Source organism: Helianthus annuus, chromosome 7 (genome assembly GCF_002127325.2).
Source record: "Helianthus annuus cultivar XRQ/B chromosome 7, HanXRQr2.0-SUNRISE, whole genome shotgun sequence".
Taxonomy (NCBI): Eukaryota; Viridiplantae; Streptophyta; class Magnoliopsida; order Asterales; family Asteraceae; genus Helianthus; species Helianthus annuus.
This window is the reverse complement of record NC_035439.2, coordinates 32,654,162-32,673,459: the sequence shown is the minus strand read 5'-3', so window position 1 is coordinate 32,673,459 and position 19,298 is coordinate 32,654,162. Positions and strand designations below refer to the sequence as shown.

General features: G+C 43.2%; 1 long non-coding RNA gene across 1 annotated transcript; it reads right to left on the bottom strand.

Moving 5' to 3' along the window:
* Window positions 1–1,260: 1,260 nt before the first annotated feature.
* LOC110866543 lies at window positions 1,261–3,390 on the bottom strand. Its single transcript, XR_004863428.1, has 3 exons — window positions 2,713–3,390; window positions 2,394–2,599; window positions 1,261–1,318 (listed from the first exon to the last, which is right to left on the bottom strand). It is a non-coding gene; the product is annotated as an uncharacterized LOC110866543 (long non-coding RNA).
* Between the last annotated feature and the right edge of the window lie 15,908 nt (window positions 3,391–19,298).

Genomic DNA, 19,298 nt, shown 5'->3' with positions numbered 1-19,298 from the left:
GGCGTTCTGTATGTGTTCAATTCTTAATAATCCAAGTCCCCAGAGGAAAGTGAGGTTAGAGCCTAGGAATCTCTACAGAAACCTAATTCGCTGAAACCTATAGCTCTGATACCAATCTGTCACACCCCGAAATATCAGAGCTGGCGTGACTGGACCGGTATCGTCATTGCACAGCGGAAGCATATAAGCTAAGACTTCTAGAAATTCAACGCCTGCTAAGTACTCGAATTCCCATGGGTTCTTTTATTCCAACCGTTCCATAGTTTTTAAAACGCGACCTGAGAAAGAAACATGCGAAAAATCAACATAAAGTTGAGCGAGTTCATAGTTTGTTTTGAAAAGATTTAAAATAAATCTTTTTGATAACCGGTTTAAAAGTTGTTGAGAAAGCATAGTAAAATCATTTTCTCAGCATGATATATGAAAGTTGTGGGTCTAGCCCACGAGAGTCTTTGTAAGCAGGACCAACTCGTCCTCTTACTTGTACATAAGTTGAAAACATTATCAAAGTTTGTAAATACATGTATTATGAGTTTGCGTCAAATGAATATCAAAAACATTTTAAGGTTATAGTGTTGTAAGTTGGTATGAAAAGCGTCTATGAACATGTTGATCATTAATGTTTCGCGAGGACATTAATATATGCGACGACATAGGAGGTACTCAACCCGCGTAGGCAATTTTTAGTGTCGAATAACCTCGACTGGGACACAACAGCACTCTAAGTGGTCACCCATGGACCGTGAGTGGGGCTCGCCCGTACCCATTAGATCTAACCTTTGTTCCTTGGTCCTCAAAAGGATTAATGGCACCTCAGTTACAGCCTATGCTCACATGATCTAAGAGTTCATTCCATAACTTAATCATACCCTAGTTTGACATGTATTTCCCCCCGAAAGTTGTAAACCGAAACGTTGAAAGAAAAGGGGGACATGATCTCACTGAGTTGTCTCGTTTTTCGTACGCAGGCCAACCCAGTTCCGTTGTAGTAACTAGGACATTCTCGTCACTAGTCATGAAAATCATGCACGTTTTGTAAAACCGGTATGTTCAGTATAAACCTTTCGTAAACCTTTCGAGTTCGTTGAAATTCATTTGCAACATGGTTTATAAATATGTGTTTTCGTTCATCAAAATATTGTTTGCTTTTGCAAAAATTTGCATGTCTTTCCACCCCCGAAAACATTTATAAAAATGTAAAACAGTAAAAAGTGGGGGTTATGAACTCACCTTGATGTTCCTGTGCAAAGCTAGCTTAGCGTGATTCCGTAGTGTCGTTCCAAGAAAGTGAATTAGCTAGCGTGCACCTATGACATTCCTACGAAGGAATACTTATGAGTTTTCTAATTTAAACGTAGCTGAACTACGTGTCCGAGCTCTACCGAGTCGTAAATAAAACGACTCTACGAAGGTGTTAATACTTTGATTTGAAATAACCGAAGTATTGTTGTTTAATCCCATTGATAAGCGCGATAAAACTAATTCTCGAAAACAACTGAGTTTTCGAGTGTTTTAGAAAATATACACACTTATGTATATAATCATATATATATATATATACATATATATATATATGTGTGTGTGTGTATATATGTGTGTGTGTATACGAAGTCGTATAAGATTCGGTAATATACCGTTGTAGTTTTCGTAGGATGGGAATAAATGAACATATAGGCATATGTATCTATATATCGAAAGCTTGTTATTTGAAATAATATCAAACAATTGTAGTCGTTTTATAAGAATATTCGGACTCTAAATAATTGAAAGTAATATTAATAGTTATATTTACTTCATAATATTTCCGAATACTAATCGTTCGAAATAAGAATTTCGAATCATCGTTTGAAATAAATGTAAAGCATTATTTATGTTATAAAAGTATACGAACTAACGATGTTTGAAATAAGTATAACAAACTATCTTCATTTTATAGAAGTTTTCGAGTTTCAAGACGTTTTAAAATAAATATAAATCATTATATTTATTTTTTATAAGTTATCAGGTTTCGTTAATTAGATATCCACAACGTTATGAATTCATTTCGTAAGTCGTAAAGCGTCGCCAAAAATAGATATACTTTGTATTTATTTCGCAAAATACTTTGACTTTCGATAGATGTGATTTATAAAATACAAATACGTTTCGTACTATGAGTTTTACGAAAAAAAACGGACAGAGTTTCCTCCGTTTGTGGACGATCTCGACAACTAAAGTGTCGACTTATTTTCAAAATTCAATCAATTACTCAACAATATAACAATATATATAAGATTTTCGTCAAAGTATATCAAAAGTAAACTTATATCGATTCGTGTAGAGCTCGGTTCGCGTAACTTGCTAAAAATCTCTAACAGTATAAACGGAATTTTTGCATCGTTTAATTCCAGTACCGGTTCTTTGAGTTGACTGAGTTTGACATGTTTGACCGTTGTTGACCCGAGTTGACTCGGGGGTTGACTAAGTTAAACGGGTTTGACCCGAAACGTAGCTGAAAACAAAATATTCCAGAGAACTAAAGCACGATTGATCTCTGGTAACACTCGAATCAAAACAAAACTCGAACTTGCTGAACCGGAACCCGAACCATCAACCGAACCTGTGAACCGATAACCGAGCGAAGCTCCGAAATCAAAACCCGAGCCAAAACTGAGACATTAATAACCGGAGAAAGAAGAAAAAAAATAACGAATATAGTGTGACCGAGCTCACCGGAGTTCTGTAACCCGAAACATAACTCAAGTTGATCCTCGACAACATCCACCATCAGCCATTAACATCAATAATCAACAATTCATCTTCGCTTGCCAGTCTTCGTGAGAACCCACTTGAGACGACACCACGCAAAAACCCAAAACCAAAATGCAAGAGAACCATGTTATCACTCTATAGAACCGAAGGAAAAAAAGAACAAATAACAGAAAAAAAAATCGGCTAACCTGAGTGTTCTTGCGGCTACCGGAATTTGAATTCAACATCGTCATCGTCATTAACAACAACATCACCATCATTATCATCAACAGCAACATAACATCTTCATCATCGGCTCTGTCGGGCCGGTCGGAGGTTTGTCGGGGCAGCCGCTCCTTCTCCGCCTTACGACGCCACCCAACCCCACCATACACCCCCACCCCCATCGTCGTATGTCTCGGCTGCTGTCGCTGTGTTTGAGCGCCGCCACCACCGAACGGTGGCCGACCGTTTGATCAGAGAGAGAGAGAGTAGAGTGAGAGTAGGGAGTAGATGAAGCTCTGTGTGTGAGAGCAACCATTGTTGTTGTGTGTTTTGAAGAGGATATGAAGGTTGTGGCTGATTGTTTGAGTAAAAAGGGGATTTAGGGTTTTCTCTTAAGAAAAGAATGAAGGAGAAGAAAGAACAGATGAGGTTGTGTGCGTGTTTGGTCTGAGGTTTTCAATCTCAACAATAAGGTTCACACTACAAATATATACTTAGGGTTTTGTTGTAGACTTGGGCTTGGGCCCAAGGCCCACAAGCCCAATCTCGTGCGTTTAAGCGGCCCGAAAGTTCCTACGAACTCATTTTCAAAACCCAAACTGTTCGTAACGTCATAAAATAAGATTTTTTTTTTGTGTATTTAAAACACATGAAATACGCTGGGTAGTCGTTTGTCGTGTTCGTTCGCCGATTACGGTATAAATTCGCATAAAATCGCGTCGTTGTCCGTTTTTGGATCGTTTTGGCTACGATCATAAAAATATAATTATGAATCTAAATATATTGTAAAATTTAAGTATTGAAGGTAACACGCTTGTCCGATGCTTCCGTTTCGTTGCAGGTGCGCTCCTGCAGTCGCGTTTTTCGTTGACGTTCGCGCGTTGTGACGTACGAAAGCACGATATATTCACAAAACTAAATTCATAAATATAAAATATCCGTATAAAATTCGTATTTGTCGGCGTTGTCAGTATTTTGTTCGGTTTCAATTCGTTGTCGTTTAACGTTCCGCAGATTTCTCTAGAAATCTCCATACGCGCACTGTAACGTCTGCTAAGCGTTCCTAGGCATGCCAATAGCCTAATTAAGCTAATTTGTGTCTTAAACACCATTTGTTATCGCCTTAAACGTTTGTTAATCGCGTAATTAGAAGCTTTTAATTACCGGTTGTCACACTTGCTGCCTCGGGTCAATCCATTGTGAGTGGTGAAGCGGTGGAGTCGGATATGAGACACTACCATCATAAGGCGGTAACGAGGCATAATCCACATGTTGTGGATCCTCAACAACCGGCCTTCCGGCATGCCAATCTGCATGAATCCTCCTCGCTTGATCATCGAAGTACCTATTATTCGTTTCCACCTCTCGGGAATATGCAAATGTGCGGTTCCATGCCTCAGTACGATCAAGATTTTGCTTCAAAGAACGTTCAATACTTGCACTCATCATGGTATTTTGGTCATATAACGTCCGCTCCGGACCCGACCATGTATCGAAGACAGAAGCCGGAGGACGTTGGTTTACTATTACTTCTTGCATGGTACCTTCATACGCCCACCCGGGCACATAAGATCGCTCAGTATAATCGTAGAAAGCACCACCAAAACCTCCACCATGACCCCCTTGACCCACATTCAAATTCACACCGCCTTGCGGTTGCTCCTCATAATTTTCATCCCCACTTGGGATCTCCGCTTCACTCTCGGGTTCATCCTCTTCACCTGGTAACAAATCTCTCGCATTCGCCTTAAGAGCTCTCCATCTTTGACCCTCGGATTTTAACTTGTGATACCGCTCCGATTGGGTATATGTCCAACCACTTCCCATTTTGTCTAACGTAAACGGTTGGTGCCTCTTTGTTACCCCTCGATCCTCCGAAGTAAGAGCTTTCTGCTGTTTCAATGTTTGCTCATCTTGGATGTCTACATCACCAAATCTCCCAACTCTCCGAATGACGTACGGACCCATCCATTTGCTTTTGAGCTTTCCCGCGAACATCTTCAATCTTGAGTTATACAACCAAACTTTTTGCCCCACTTCAAATGTTTTCTTTCTCAATTTCGCATCATGCACCTTCTTGAGTTTATCTTTATAGGCCGATGCACATTCGTACGCCTCATCCCGAATCTCTTCTATTTCGCTTAATTGCAACTTCCTCAACTTCCCCGCCTCATCATAATCCGCGTTAACCGTCTTAATTGCCCAATGTGCTCTATGCGCCAACTCCATTGGCAAGTGACAACCTTTACCATACACCATCCGGTAAGGCGTTGTGCCAATAGGAGTCTTGTAGGCCGTTCGGTATGCCCATAATGCATCATCTAACGTACTCGACCAATCTTTTCTATCCGTTCTTACCGTCTTCATGAGGATCTCATTGATTTGACGGTTGGACACTTCAACTTGTCCACTTGTTTGCGGATGGTAAGGTGTGGCAATTCGGTGATTCACACTATACCTCTTCAATAATTTCCCAAAGTTGAAGTTCTTGAAATACGAACCACCATCACTTATAATAACCCGCGGGATTCCAAAGCGAGAAAAGATGTTGGATTGAACAAATTTACAAACAACCGAATGGTCGTTTGTTCGTGTTGCAATAGCTTCAATCCACTTCGAGACATAATCCACCGCTACCAAAATGTATAGGAAGCCATTCGAATTCGGGAAGGGACCCATAAAATCTATACCCCATACATCAAATATCTCAACAACCAAGATTGGTTGTAATGGCATCTCATCCCTCTTCGATATACTACCCATTTTTTGGCAATTTATACAATTTCTAGCGAATTCACATGCATCCTTGAAAATGGTGGGCCAGTAAAACCCACATGAAAGAACCCGATAGCCTGTTTTGTGCCCACTAAAATGACCCCCACAAGCGGACGAATGGGCATGGGTCAAAATTTCCAACACTTCTGTTTCGGGCACACACCTTCGTATAACTTGATCCGGTCCAATCTTGAAGAGATCCGGTTCATCCCAAATGTATTGCTTCACTTGAACCATGAATTGTTGTCGACGCTTTTTGGTCCAATGACTTGGAATGGCACCCGTGGCTAAATAGTTGACATAATGAGCATACCACAGTGCAACGAAAGTGGAAACGGCTAAAAGTTGCTCGTCGGGAAAACTTTCATTAATTTCATTCACATCATCGATCCCTTCCACCGGAATCCGAGACAAGTGATCCGCTACTACATTCTCACTTCCCTTTTTGTCTCGGATTTCTAGATCGAACTCTTGTAACAATAAGACCCACCGAATCAAGCGAGGCTTCGCGTCCTTTTTCTCCATCAAGTACTGCACCGCGCTATGATCCGAATAAACCACCACTTTGCTTCCCCAAATATACGAGCGAAACTTATCCAAAGCATACACCACCGCTTATAATTCCTTCTCGGTGGTGGTGTAGTTAAGTTGCGCTTCGGATAAAGTTTTGCTTGCATAGTAAATAACCACCGGTTTCTTGTCAACCCGTTGACCCAAAACTGCACCAATAGTGGTGTCGCTCGCATCACACATTATCTCGAACGGCTTTGACCAATCTGGTGGTTGCAAAATAGGAGCCTTGACCAAGTGTTCCTTCAAAACAGTGAAAGCTTGCATACATTCGTTAGTAAAATCAAACGGGACATCTTTTAATAACAAGTTGCATAAGGGTTTTGTGATAACACTAAAACCCTTAATGAAACGTCTATAAAATCCCGCGTGTCCCAAGAACGACCTTACACCTTTAACATTTTTCGGAGGTGGCAAAGATGATATTACCCGTATTTTTGCCTTATCCACCTCCATCCCCCTTTCAGAAATCACATGACCCAACACAATGCCCTCTTGCACCGTGAAATGACTTTTCTCCCAACTTAGCACTAAATTTTTCTCAACACATCTTTTTAACACTTTTTGTAATTCGTTGAGACAAGCATCAAAACTAGTGCCAAAAATGGAGAAGTCATCCATGAATACTTCGAGCGACTCTCCAACCATGTCCGAGAAAATACTCATCATACATCGTTGGAAAGTTGCCGGAGCATTGCACAAGCCAAATGGCATTTGCCTAAAGGCAAAGGTGCCATATGGACATGTGAAGGTGGTCTTGTGTTGGTCATCCGGGTGTATGACGATTTGATTGTAACCCGAATACCCATCTAAGAAACAATAGTATTTTTGACCCGATAGTTTTTCAATAATTTGATCAATGAATGGTAGCGGGAAATGATCCTTAGAAGTGGCGGCATTCAATTTCCGGTAGTCAATACACACAAGCCACCCGGTAACCGGTCGGGTGGCAATTTGTTCACCACTTTCATCCTTGACTACTTGAATGCCGGCCTTCTTAGGCACAACTTGGGTGGGACTCACCCAAGCACTATCCGAAATTGGATAAATAATTCCCGCATCCAACCATTTAATTACCTCTTTTTTAACTACCTCCCGTAGGTTCGGATTCAATCGCCTTTGAGCCTCTCATGTCGGCTTTGCATCTTCAGTGGTAATGATCTTATGCATGACAATGGATGGACTAATTCCTTTGAGGTCGGCAATCGTCCATCCAATAGCTCCCTTGTTCTCTTTTAAAACCTCCAATAATGCTTGCTCTTGTGCCAACTCCAAATTAGAGGCAATAATGACCGGTAAAGTGTCATTATCCCCTAAAAACACATACTTCAAGTGGCTAGGCAAGTCTTTGAGCTCCAACTTTGGCGGTTCCTCTAATGATGGTTTCGTACCCGAATCGATCTCCGCCGGTAGACCTTCAAATTGATGAGTCCATGGCGGTCTACCTTCTTTCAACGCCATTGAATCTTGCTTTTCCTTTTCAACCCGGAGTGCATAAGCATGTACCTGTTCAGAAAAATCACACAGGCAAATATCCAAACCATCCTCCTCATACTCATGCGGGTTGCATCCGTCAACTATATCTGCCATGAAACACTCATCAACACCATTAGCATTAGAATTGTTAGTAAAAACATTCAAACGCATTTTTCTATTTCCAAAAGCGATATCAACTGTACCAAATCTACAATCTATAATAGCATGTGCGGTGCTCAAAAATGGCCGACCCAAAATTATATTTTGTTGTTGCTTAGGGTCCGCCGATGAGTAATCCAAGACTAAAAAGTCAACCGAGTAATAAAACTCATCAATTTTTACAATTACATTTTGAACCATACCCCGAGGTAGCTTATGAGACAAACCGGCCAAAACAACCGTTGTCTCCACCCTTGCCAACGGACCAAAGTCATATTGGTCATATAAGCCCCCCGGTAAAATGCTAACCCCGGCTCCAAGATCTAGTAACGCCTTAGCCATTTGAAAATTACCAACTTGTATATTAATCAATGGCGTACCCGGATCTTGGAGCTTAGGAGGGAGCTCCCCATTTAAAACCGCACTCACTTGCCCGGTTAAATCCACCCGCTTAGGCACTTTCTTTTTATTTTGCCTTTTTTGTGTACATAATTCTTTTAAAAATTTTGCATAAGCGGGGACTTGTTTTATTGCATCGAGGAGTGGGAGATTTATTTTCACTTGTTTAAACATGTCCCACATCTCTTCTTTTTGAGGACCTCTCGACAAAATAAAATTTTTCTTTCCCGGGTCAAGTAAGGCCGATGGAAACGGGACTTGACTCGGTTCACCCTCAACTTTTTCGCTCTTTTCATTTTCACCCAAACCCGGTTTTTTAACAATTGTTTCTTTTGGTTTAACCGGTGAAACTTCATCATCACTTTCATTACCCGTGACATCCTCAACTACCCCCTCAACCAATTCGGGTGACAAATTGGCTTTGAACTCTTTTCCACTTCTTAAAACACTAACATGATTAATATTAACGTTACCTCGTGACGAACCATGTGAAGGGATTACCTTAGTGTCACTTGGAAGTTGACCCTTACTTTTCTTCAATTCAGCCACATCGGTTGCTAATTGACCCATTTGGGTTGTTAGTGATTGGATGCTTTTGTCACGAACCTCGTCCTTTTGCATTCGAACTTCATCGAGTTGGTTCCGTTTTTGCATCTCCATTTGCATGCTCTTTAGCATCTCCATCATCTCGTTTCCACCCGAAGACCCCCCTTGTTCTTGACCCGTTTGGTATTGTTTTTGATAGCCTTGGTTGTTTCCGCCTCGGTATCCACCTTGGTTATTGTAAGATTGGTGTGAACCAAAGTTACCTTGACTACCTTGAAAGTTCGGGTTAGCTTGATTTGAAGGGTTCCCATACCGAAAATTCGGGTGGTTCCTCAACCTGGGGTGGTAGGTATTAGAGTTCATGTTGTTGTAGTTCCTACCACCTCCTCCTTGACCTTGACCTTGAACCGCATGGACCTCTTCGTATTGCCCTTCCAACATCCCTTGGCAATTTTCAGCCGCGTGACCTGTTTCATTACACAAAGCACAAACATCATAAATTTGGTTAGTAGTTTGAACATTACCATCATTTATGGCGTGCACTTGAGGTCGGGTAATGGCCGGTCGGGCTCTTCTTGAGGCTTGAGCTTTCCTCTTTGATGTAGTTGCCATGCTTTCCAAGAACTCCCAATCATCGTTCTCATAATTTGTTCCAAAAGTCCCACCGGTAATAGACATCAAGTCACGTGCATCTTCGGCACTCAACCCCTCGTGAAAGGCATTCATCAACTCCCACAATTCAATTCCATGGTGAGGGCAATTCTTTATCATCATATTAAAGCGTTCTGTCACACCCCCAAAATCCCACACGCGAAGTACCACCGCTTGGGAGCGTGACTGACCAGGATCAAGCCACCAATCATATTGAACATGTAATAAATAGTAATAATTATCCATCAATACGAAAGGTGTTTATCAAACCAACATAATTAAGTGTAGCGGAAGCATTAAAGGAAAAACCCAAAGCATAAGTGTTAACGTATGAAATATCATAAGTGTTAAGTAAGCATTCACGAATCCTTGTCCACAACGACCCGCTCCTCCTTGTGCAAGCTCCATATGATACCTAAGGTCCTGCAAGGCATGCAGCAGAGAGTCAACAACTAGTTGAGCGAGTTCACAGATAGTAAGTTCGGTAATAGTAATTGTATGTGTCGTATTATGTTCGTTCATTGTTCATGTATAGTATTGGATTCCATCGCAGCCCTCTAGGCATGTATGCGAAGATTAAGGAAAGTTCTCAAGTGTTCTAGACTATGTATATTTGTATCGCTGGCCACCCTGGCATGTGTGCGAAGATTAGTATGTATAGTTCGCAGCCTCCCTAAGGCATGTGTGCGAAGATCAGTCATAATATCGCAGCCAACCCTTGGCGTGTGTGCGAAGATCAGTTCAAGTAGGTATACTAGTCTAGCTGTATCTTATCATTTACCATCCTCACCCTGAGGACCATATCATTAGGTTCCATTAACTATGTACGTACGTAATAATCATCCAATCCCATTCCCACCCTGGGAACCCCATGCCTTGGCTGTGTGAACTCACCTTGGTTTGCTCGGCAGATACACAAAAAGAGAGGGTTCTTGAACTAACAGTGGTCAACCACGTCCTAGCAGGGTTATCATACAAGTCAGGTTTTGACTTAGATAATACACGTTTGTTTCATACAAGTTAACATGTTACAGACATGTATAGTTCATGATAACATCTTAGAAATCAGGTAATATATCGAGAAGCCCAATTAATAATGGCCCAACCCATTGTGCGATCTGCATGCTTGTGCGCTCCTCAATGGGTTGTGCGATTCTCAATGACCGTCCCAATAAGATGACAATCCAGTAACCTTTCGGCCCAACTAAATAACATGCAAAAGTGACTTGTGCGACCTGGATTGGGTTGTGCGACTGGCCTTGGGCTTGTTCGGCCCAATCAGCATAACAACAACCCAACTTGTGCGATCCAGTACGATTTGTACGATTGGAGAAGTTGTGCGATGGACAAGGCTTGTGCGACTATGCACCTTGTGCGACTGAAGTCTTGGGCTGCCCGGCCCAGGGCTCTAACAGTCCAATCTGATCGATAACCACGGCCCAACATAGGCCTTGTGCGACCAGGCTGCACTTGTGCGACCGAACTGTTGTGCAATTCTAGGTGTGTGTGGTTTGGGCTTGTGCGATCGTTCAACTAATTTCCATCATTCAAGCAATCGGTTACACTAATTCAAGGTTTCCATACTTATCATTTTATCAATTAACAAGTTATCAGTTCCAAAACATGATAGATTTCGATCAAACAGGGATTCCAACATCAATTCTTATAATCCTAAATCATAACCAAACATGAACAACACCTTATAACATAACGATTTACATGAGCATGCATCATCACATTCAACCCGAAACATATAGCACATCGACTGATTTTTCAAGCATCATCAATTACCATTTGATTTATATCATACAATCCGATTTTTGTGAACATTAACCATACATGTGAGCCGATTAACAACACACTATTAACTATTATCATAAGCAACCATGTTAACAAGAATCCTCGGTTATCAAGCAATTATCTCTAGTAACATCAACATACAATCAATAACATACAATCGATAACATTAATCACTAACCGGATTGAGAGGAGAAAGGGGAATCGGCCAAGTCAAGGGCTTCGAGAGGGAGAGAGTTGTGGCTGCCGTCAAGTTTGAGAGGAGAGAAAGAGAGTAGGGTTTCTTGTTGTGATAGTGTTTTGTAACAAATGAGAAAACCAAGTCCCTAAGGATGTTTGTACGCATGAGTGGAATGGGCCGGCCCTTGCTTGGGCTGCCCTTGAACCGTGTGCGAGCCATGTGGCCCAACTTGGGCTTGTGTGATTGTTGTGTGTGTTGTGCGATTGAATACATACATACAAGCATGCAATACATGTTACACATAATATCATTCAATACTCATTCCCAAGCACGTGTTAACATAACATTCACATAACATTAAACCAAACAATGTAGCACACCTAAGCATGTAACGTTACAAGATAAGTCTAAAGTACGAGTTATCACATTATCCCCAACTAAAAAGAAATTTCGTCCCGAAATTTGGTATGCACTCACTGAGGAAGCTAGATAAGTTCAATCGTTCACTGGCTTTCCTGGGGTGTCACATCCTCCCCCCGTTGATCTGGAATTTCGTCCCGAAATTCCGCAGTAGTAGCTTCAGCCTCAGTAGTGGTTGTATTGGTTCCGAATAACTGGGGGTACTTTTCTGTCATCCTGTCTTCGCATTCCCAGGTGTACTCTGGGCCACGTTTGGAGTTCCAACGTACTCGAACAAGAGGGATTCTCTTGTTTTTGAGGACCTTCACATCCCGGTCCGTGATTTCAACTGGTTCCTCGACGAACTGCAACCGCTCGTCGATAGTAAGTTCTTTGAAAGGAATGATGAGGGTTTCATCTGATAGGCACTTCTTCAAGTTCGACACGTGAAAGACGTTGTGAACTGCACCGAGTTCAGCTGGTAAGTTCAACTTGTAGGCCACTTTGCCGATTTTCTCAATGATTTCGAATGGTCCGACGTACCGCGGATTTAGTTTGCCCCGTTTGCCAAAACGAACCACACCCTTCCAGGGTGAGACTTTTAATAACACCCGGTCCCCGACCTGAAATTCCAAAGGCTTTCTACGCTTGTCCGCGTAGGCTTTCTGACGGTCGCGTGCTGCCGCCATGCGTTGTCGTATCTGTGTTATCTTTTCTGTGGCGTCCACTACAATCTCTGGACCCGTAATCTGACTATCCCCCACCTCTGCCCAACAGAGAGGTGACCGGCATTTGCGTCCGCACAATGCCTCGAATGGAGCGGCTTGTATGCTGGTGTGATAACTGTTATTGTATGAGAACTCCACCAAAGGGAGATGCTTTTCCCAGCCGTTTCCGAAATCGATAACGCATGCCCTAAGCATGTCTTCGAGTGTTTGAATCGTTCGCTCAGACTGCCCATCCGTCTGAGGGTGATATGCTGTGCTCATGTCTAACCGTGAGCCGAAAGATTTGTGCATTGCTTGCCATAGTTCTGATGTGAATCGTGCATCGCGATCCGAAATGATAGAGGTGGGCACCCCGTGCCTTGAGACTACTTCTTTCAAGTATACGTCTGCTAGTGTGGAAAACTTGTCTGTTTCTTTGATTGCTAGGAAGTGAGCAGACTTGGTGAGTCGATCCACGATCACCCAAATAGTATCGTTCCCACGCTGAGATCTAGGCAGACCAGTAACGAAATCCATGGAAATTTCCTCCCATTTCCACTGTGGTATCTTTGGTTGCTGAAGTAAGCCTGCTGGTTTCTGATACTCTGCCTTGACTCTTGCACAGGTCAAGCACTTGCTAACGTAGGTAGCGATGTGAGCCTTCATGCTAGGCCACCAATACGTAGTCCTGATATCGTGGTACATTTTATCCGACCCTGGGTGTACCGAGTAGCGAGACTTGTGTGCTTCATCCATCACCAGCTCACGCAAGTCGCCATAAAGTGGGACCCAAATACGCCCTGTTACATAGTAGGCACCGTCTTCCTTCTGTTCTAATCGTTGCCTTGAGCCGCGTAAGGCTTCAGCCCTTACGTTTTCTGGTTTCAATGCTTCTACCTGAGCATCTCGTATTTGTGTAGGAAGACTGGACTGAATGGTAAGCTGCAATGCTCGTACGCGTCTAGGTAGAGTGTCTTTTCGACTGAGGGCATCAGCCACAACGTTGGCTTTGCCTGGATGGTACTTGATGGCGCATTCGTAATCGTTCAGTAGTTCAACCCATCGTCGTTGACGCATGTTCAAATCCTTCTGCTTAAGAATATGCTCGAGACTCCTGTGATCGGTGTAAATCGTGCACCTGGTACCGTACAGGTAGTGTCGCCATATCTTAAGCGCGAAAACAACAGCTCCCAGCTCTAAATCGTGCGTCGTGTAATTCCGTTCATGAATCTTAAGTTGGCGTGAAGCGTAAGCAATAACCTTGTCGCGCTGCATTAACACACATCCAAGACCCTGAATGGATGCATCACAATAAACCACGAAATCGTCCGTGCCCTCTGGCAATGAGAGGATAGGTGCACTGCAGAGTTTATCCTTCAAGCGTTGAAAAGCAGCTTCTTGAGTATTACCCCAACGGTAAGTGACACCCTTCTGTGTCAGTAGTGTAAGCGGCTGAGCAATCTTTGAAAAGTCTTTAATAAACCGTCTGTAGTAACCCGCCAAACACAAGAATTAGCGTATTTCCGTTGGTGTACGTGGTGCAGGCCAGTTTCTAATCGAGTCTACCTTGGATGGATCGACATGGATCCCATCCTTGTTCACTACGTGGCCTAGAAAGTGGACTTCTTGAAGCCAGAAGTCGCATTTCGAAAACTTAGCGTACAGCTTTTCCTTTCGAAGAAGTTCCAAAATAAGACGTAGATGCTGCTCGTGCTCCTCCTGACTCTTGGAGTAAATCAGAATGTCGTCGATGAATACTATGACGAACTTGTCAAGATAGGGTTTACACACCCTGTTCATAAGATCCATAAATATGGCAGGCGCGTTCGTTAACCCGAACGGCATGACAAGAAACTCGTAGTGGCCGTAGCGAGTTCTGAATGCGGTTTTGGAGACGTCCTCCTCCCGGACTCTCAGCTAATGATAACCTGACCTCAGGTCTATCTTCGAATAATAGCACGACCCTTGCAACTGGTCGAATAAGTCGTCTATGCGTGGGAGAGGATAACGGTTCTTCACCGTCACCTTGTTCAGTTCACGGTAGTCGATGCACATTCTGAACGTACCGTCTTTCTTTTTCACAAATAATACTGGAGCTCCCCATGGCGAAGAGCTTGGACGAATGAAGCCCTTTTCTAAGAGCTCTTGTAGCTGCTTTGACAGTTCCTCCAATTCTGATGGAGCTAGACGGTATGGTGCGCGAGCTATGGGTGCTGCTCCTGGAGCGAGCTCGATTTGAAATTCGACCTGACGGTGAGGCGGTAAGCCAGGTAAGTCTTCAGGAAACACCTGAGGGTAGTCACGTACAATTGGAATATCCTCCAGTTTCTTTTCCTTCACTGATGCATCCGAAACGAGTGCCAAGATTGCGGTGTGACCCTTCCGCAGACACTTCTGAGCCTTCAAGAAAGAGATGATGCCAACCACCGCACCACTCCTGTCACCTTGAACTTCGAGGGGTTCTTGACCAGAACGTGGAATACGAATGATCTTTTCACTGCATAAGATCTCTGCCTGATGTTGGTCTAACCAATCCATCCCTATGACGATATCGAAACTTCCCAAGACTATGGGAATAAGGTCGATGGAGAAAACTTGACCGGCTAAGACAATACCACAACCCCTAACTATTTGCGTGGCTTCTAAACTCTTACCATTAGCTAGCTCTACGACATGTTTGGTGCTTAGGGGTGTTGATGTACGTTTTAACAATTTACTAGCTTTCACAGAAATATAACTTGTATCCGCACCCGAATCAAATAAAACAGTAACATAAATATCGTCAAGGAGAAACTTACCCATAACCACATTGGGATCGTTCATTGCATCTCCTCGTCCTAACACGAAAGCTCGACCCCTTGCCTCGTTGCCATTGTTGTTGTTGTTTCCCCCGTTGTTGTTGTTCCCGTTGCCCTGGTTATTGTTGTTGCGATTCTGGTTCAACTGAGGACAATCGCGTTTGTAATGACCTTCTGCCCCACACTGGAAACATCCCCGGTTTCCACGCTGTGGTTGCTGCTGCTGTGGGTTTGGAGGAACCGGTGGCGGAAGTTGCTGATTCTGGTTCGCAGGTCGTGAGCTCCTGCAATCTTTGGCTTCATGCCCTAGCTTGAGACATCTCTGACAACGTTCTTTGCGACACCTTCCACTGTGGTGCCTGTTACACTTGTTGCATAGTGGGTGAACTCCCCGGTATCCACCCTGCCCCTGACTGCCAGATGATTGCTGACTCGAATTCTGGTAGTCATTCGTTCTGCGCTGCTGTGCTTGAGACGACACCTTCCGTTTGTTGTCGTTGGGTGTAGCAGAAGTAGCAGCCGGAGTGGTAGTTGCACTGACGCGTTTGGGCAGCTTGTTCTGTTCTACTGCCTGATCTGTGAGTCGATGGGCAAGACGCTGGATGTCTTGGATGTTGTCGAGGTTTGCCGATGTAACATGGCTCTGGATTTCTGGCGCAAGTCCCTTGAGATACAACTCAATGCGCTTCACTGGAGGGTCCACCATAGTTGGACACAGAATGGCCAGTTCGTTTGACCGCTTTGTATAGGCTTCAATCTCTGACCCCGTCATTTTCAAGTGATAAAGCTCGTTCTCCAACTTATGAATATCATCCCTTGTGCAGTACCCACGTTTGATAAGTTCTTTGAAATCATTCCAGGGTGTGGCGTTAGCAGCTGCCAACCCTAAGATCTGAACTTGGGCGTTCCACCAAGTTAGTGCTATTCCTTCTAGCGTGCCAGTGGCGTATTTCACCCTGCGAGCCTCAGGGCATTCGCACATCTCGAACACTGACTCCAGCTTCTCAAACCAGTGGAGGAGTCCCACTGCCCCCTCTGTGCCGCTGAAAGTACTTGGACGACAGTCCATGAAGTTCTTAAAGGTGCAAACTTGCTGCTGCGCTGGTTGACCTGCTTGAGCAGCTGCAAGTGCCGCAGCAACTTGAGCTTGAACGAGAGCCTCTAGCTGGGCTTGAGTCATGTTTATTCGTCCAGACATGATCTTCATTATAAAAGTAGCGTAAGTGAGAGTGGTTCGCGAATAGGGCGATGACAGAAAAGTGTAAGCACGTAGGTATTCTCATGTAATAAAGTCATGTGTATCTAAGCGTAATGCGAGCAAAGTTCTAAGCAATTCTAGCAAACAGGCAATAAACATAAACCTTATTACCTAAGATGTCGAGTCTTGCACGTGGAGCGAAGCGTCGTTGTGGATCGTTGAGAGCACTGTCATGGTTATAGTCTGGTTTTAATAAAACGTTTTTCCCATATTAAAACCAAGTTCTCTATAACCAATGGCTCTGATACCAATCTGTCACAGCCCCAAAATCCCACACGCGAAGTACCACCGCTTGGGAGCGTGACTGACCAGGATCAAGCCACCAATCATATTGAACATGTAATAAATAGTAATAATTATCCATCAGTACGAAAGGTGTTTATCAAACCAACATAATTAAGTGTAGCGGAAGCATTAAAGGAAAAACCCAAAACATAAGTGTTAACGTATGAAATATCATAAGTGTTAAGTAAGCATTCACGAATCCTTGTCCACAACGACCCGCTCCTCCTTGTGCAAGCTCCATATGATACCTAAGGTCCTGCAAGGCATGCAGCAGAGAGTCAACAACTAGTTGAGCGAGTTCACAGATAGTAAGTTCGGTAATAGTAATTGTATGTGTCGTATTATGTTCGTTCATTGTTCATGTATAGTATTGGATTCCATCGCAGCCCTCTAGGCATGTATGCGAAGATTAAGGAAAGTTCTCAAGTGTTCTAGACTATGTATATTTGTATCGCTGGCCACCCTGGCATGTGTGCGAAGATTAGTATGTATAGTTCGCAGCCTCCCTAAGGCATGTGTGCGAAGATCAGTCATAATATCGCAGCCAACCCTTGGCGTGTGTGCGAAGATCAGTTCAAGTAGGTATACTAGTCTAGCTGTATCTTATCATTTACCATCCTCACCCTGAGGACCATATCATTAGGTTCCATTAACTATGTACGCACGTAATAATCATCCAATCCCATTCCCACCCTGGGAACCCCATGCCTTGGCTGTGTGAACTCACCTTGGTTTACTCGGCAGATACACAAAAAGAGAGGGTTCTTGAACTAACAGTGGTCAACCACGTCCTAGCAGGGTTATCATACAAGTCAGGTTTTGACTTAGATAATATACGTTTGTTTCATACAAGTTAACATGTTACAGACACGTATAGTTCATGATAACATCTTAGAAATCAGGTAATATATCGAGAAGCCCAATTAATAATGGCCCAACCCATTGTGCGATCTGCATGCTTGTGCGCTCCTCAATGGGTTGTGCGATTCTCAATGACCGGCCCAATAAGATGACAATCCAGTAACCTTTCGGCCTAACTAAATAACATGCAAAAGTGACTTGTGCGACCCGGATTGGGTTGTGCGACTGGCCTTGGGCTTGTTCGGCCCAATCAGCATAACAACAACCCAACTTGTGCGATCCAGTACGATTTGTACAATTGGAGAAGTTGTGCGATGGACAAGGCTTGTGCGACTATGCACCTTGTGCGACTGAAGTCTTGGGCTGCCCGGCCCAGGGCTCTAACAGTCCAATCTGATCGATAACCACGGCCCAACACAGGCCTTGTGCGACCAGGCTGCACTTGTGCGACCGAACTGTTGTGCGATTCTAGGTGTGTGTGGTTTGGGCTTGTGCGATCGTTCAACTAATTTCCATCATTCAAGCAATCGGTTACACTAATTCAAGGTTTCCATACTTATCATTTTATCAATTAACAAGTTATCAGTTCCAAAACATGATAGATTTCGATCAAACAGGGATTCCAACATCAATTCTTATAATCCTAAATCATAACCAAACATGAACAACACCTTATAACATAACGATTTACATGAGCATGCATCATCACATTCAACCCGAAACATATAGCACATCGACTGATTTTTCAAGCATCATCAATTACCATTTGATTTATATCATACAATCCGATTTTTGTGAACATTAACCATACATGTGAGCCGATTAACAACACACTATTAACTATTATCATAAGCAACCATGTTAACAAGAATCCTCGGTTATCAAGCAATTATCTCTAGTAACATCAACATACAATCAATAACATACAATCGATAACATTAATCACTAACCGGATTGAGAGGAGAAAGGGGAATCGGCCAAGTCAAGGGCTTCGAGAGGGAGAGAGTTGTGGCTGCCGTCAAGTTTGAGAGGAGAGAAAGAGAGTAGGGTTTCTTGTTGTGATAGTGTTTTGTAACAAATGAGAAAACCAAGTCCCTAAGGATGTTTGTACGCATGAGTGGAATGGGCCGGCCCTTGCTTGGGCTGCCCTTGAACCGTGTGCGAGCCATGTGGCCCAACTTGGGCTTGTGTGATTGTTGTGTGTGTTGTGCGATTGAATACATACATACAAGCATGCAATACACGTTACACATAATATCATTCAATACTCATTCCCAAGCACGTGTTAACATAACATTCACATAACATTAAACCAAACAATGTAGCACACCTAAGCATGTAACGTTACAAGATAAGTCTAAAGTACGAGTTGTCACACGTTCAAACGCCTCATGAAACATCTCACCATGTTGTTGTTGGAAGCTTCTCAACCCCTTTCTTGCATCGTTAGTCTTTTGGGCGGTGTAAAACTCATCCAAGAA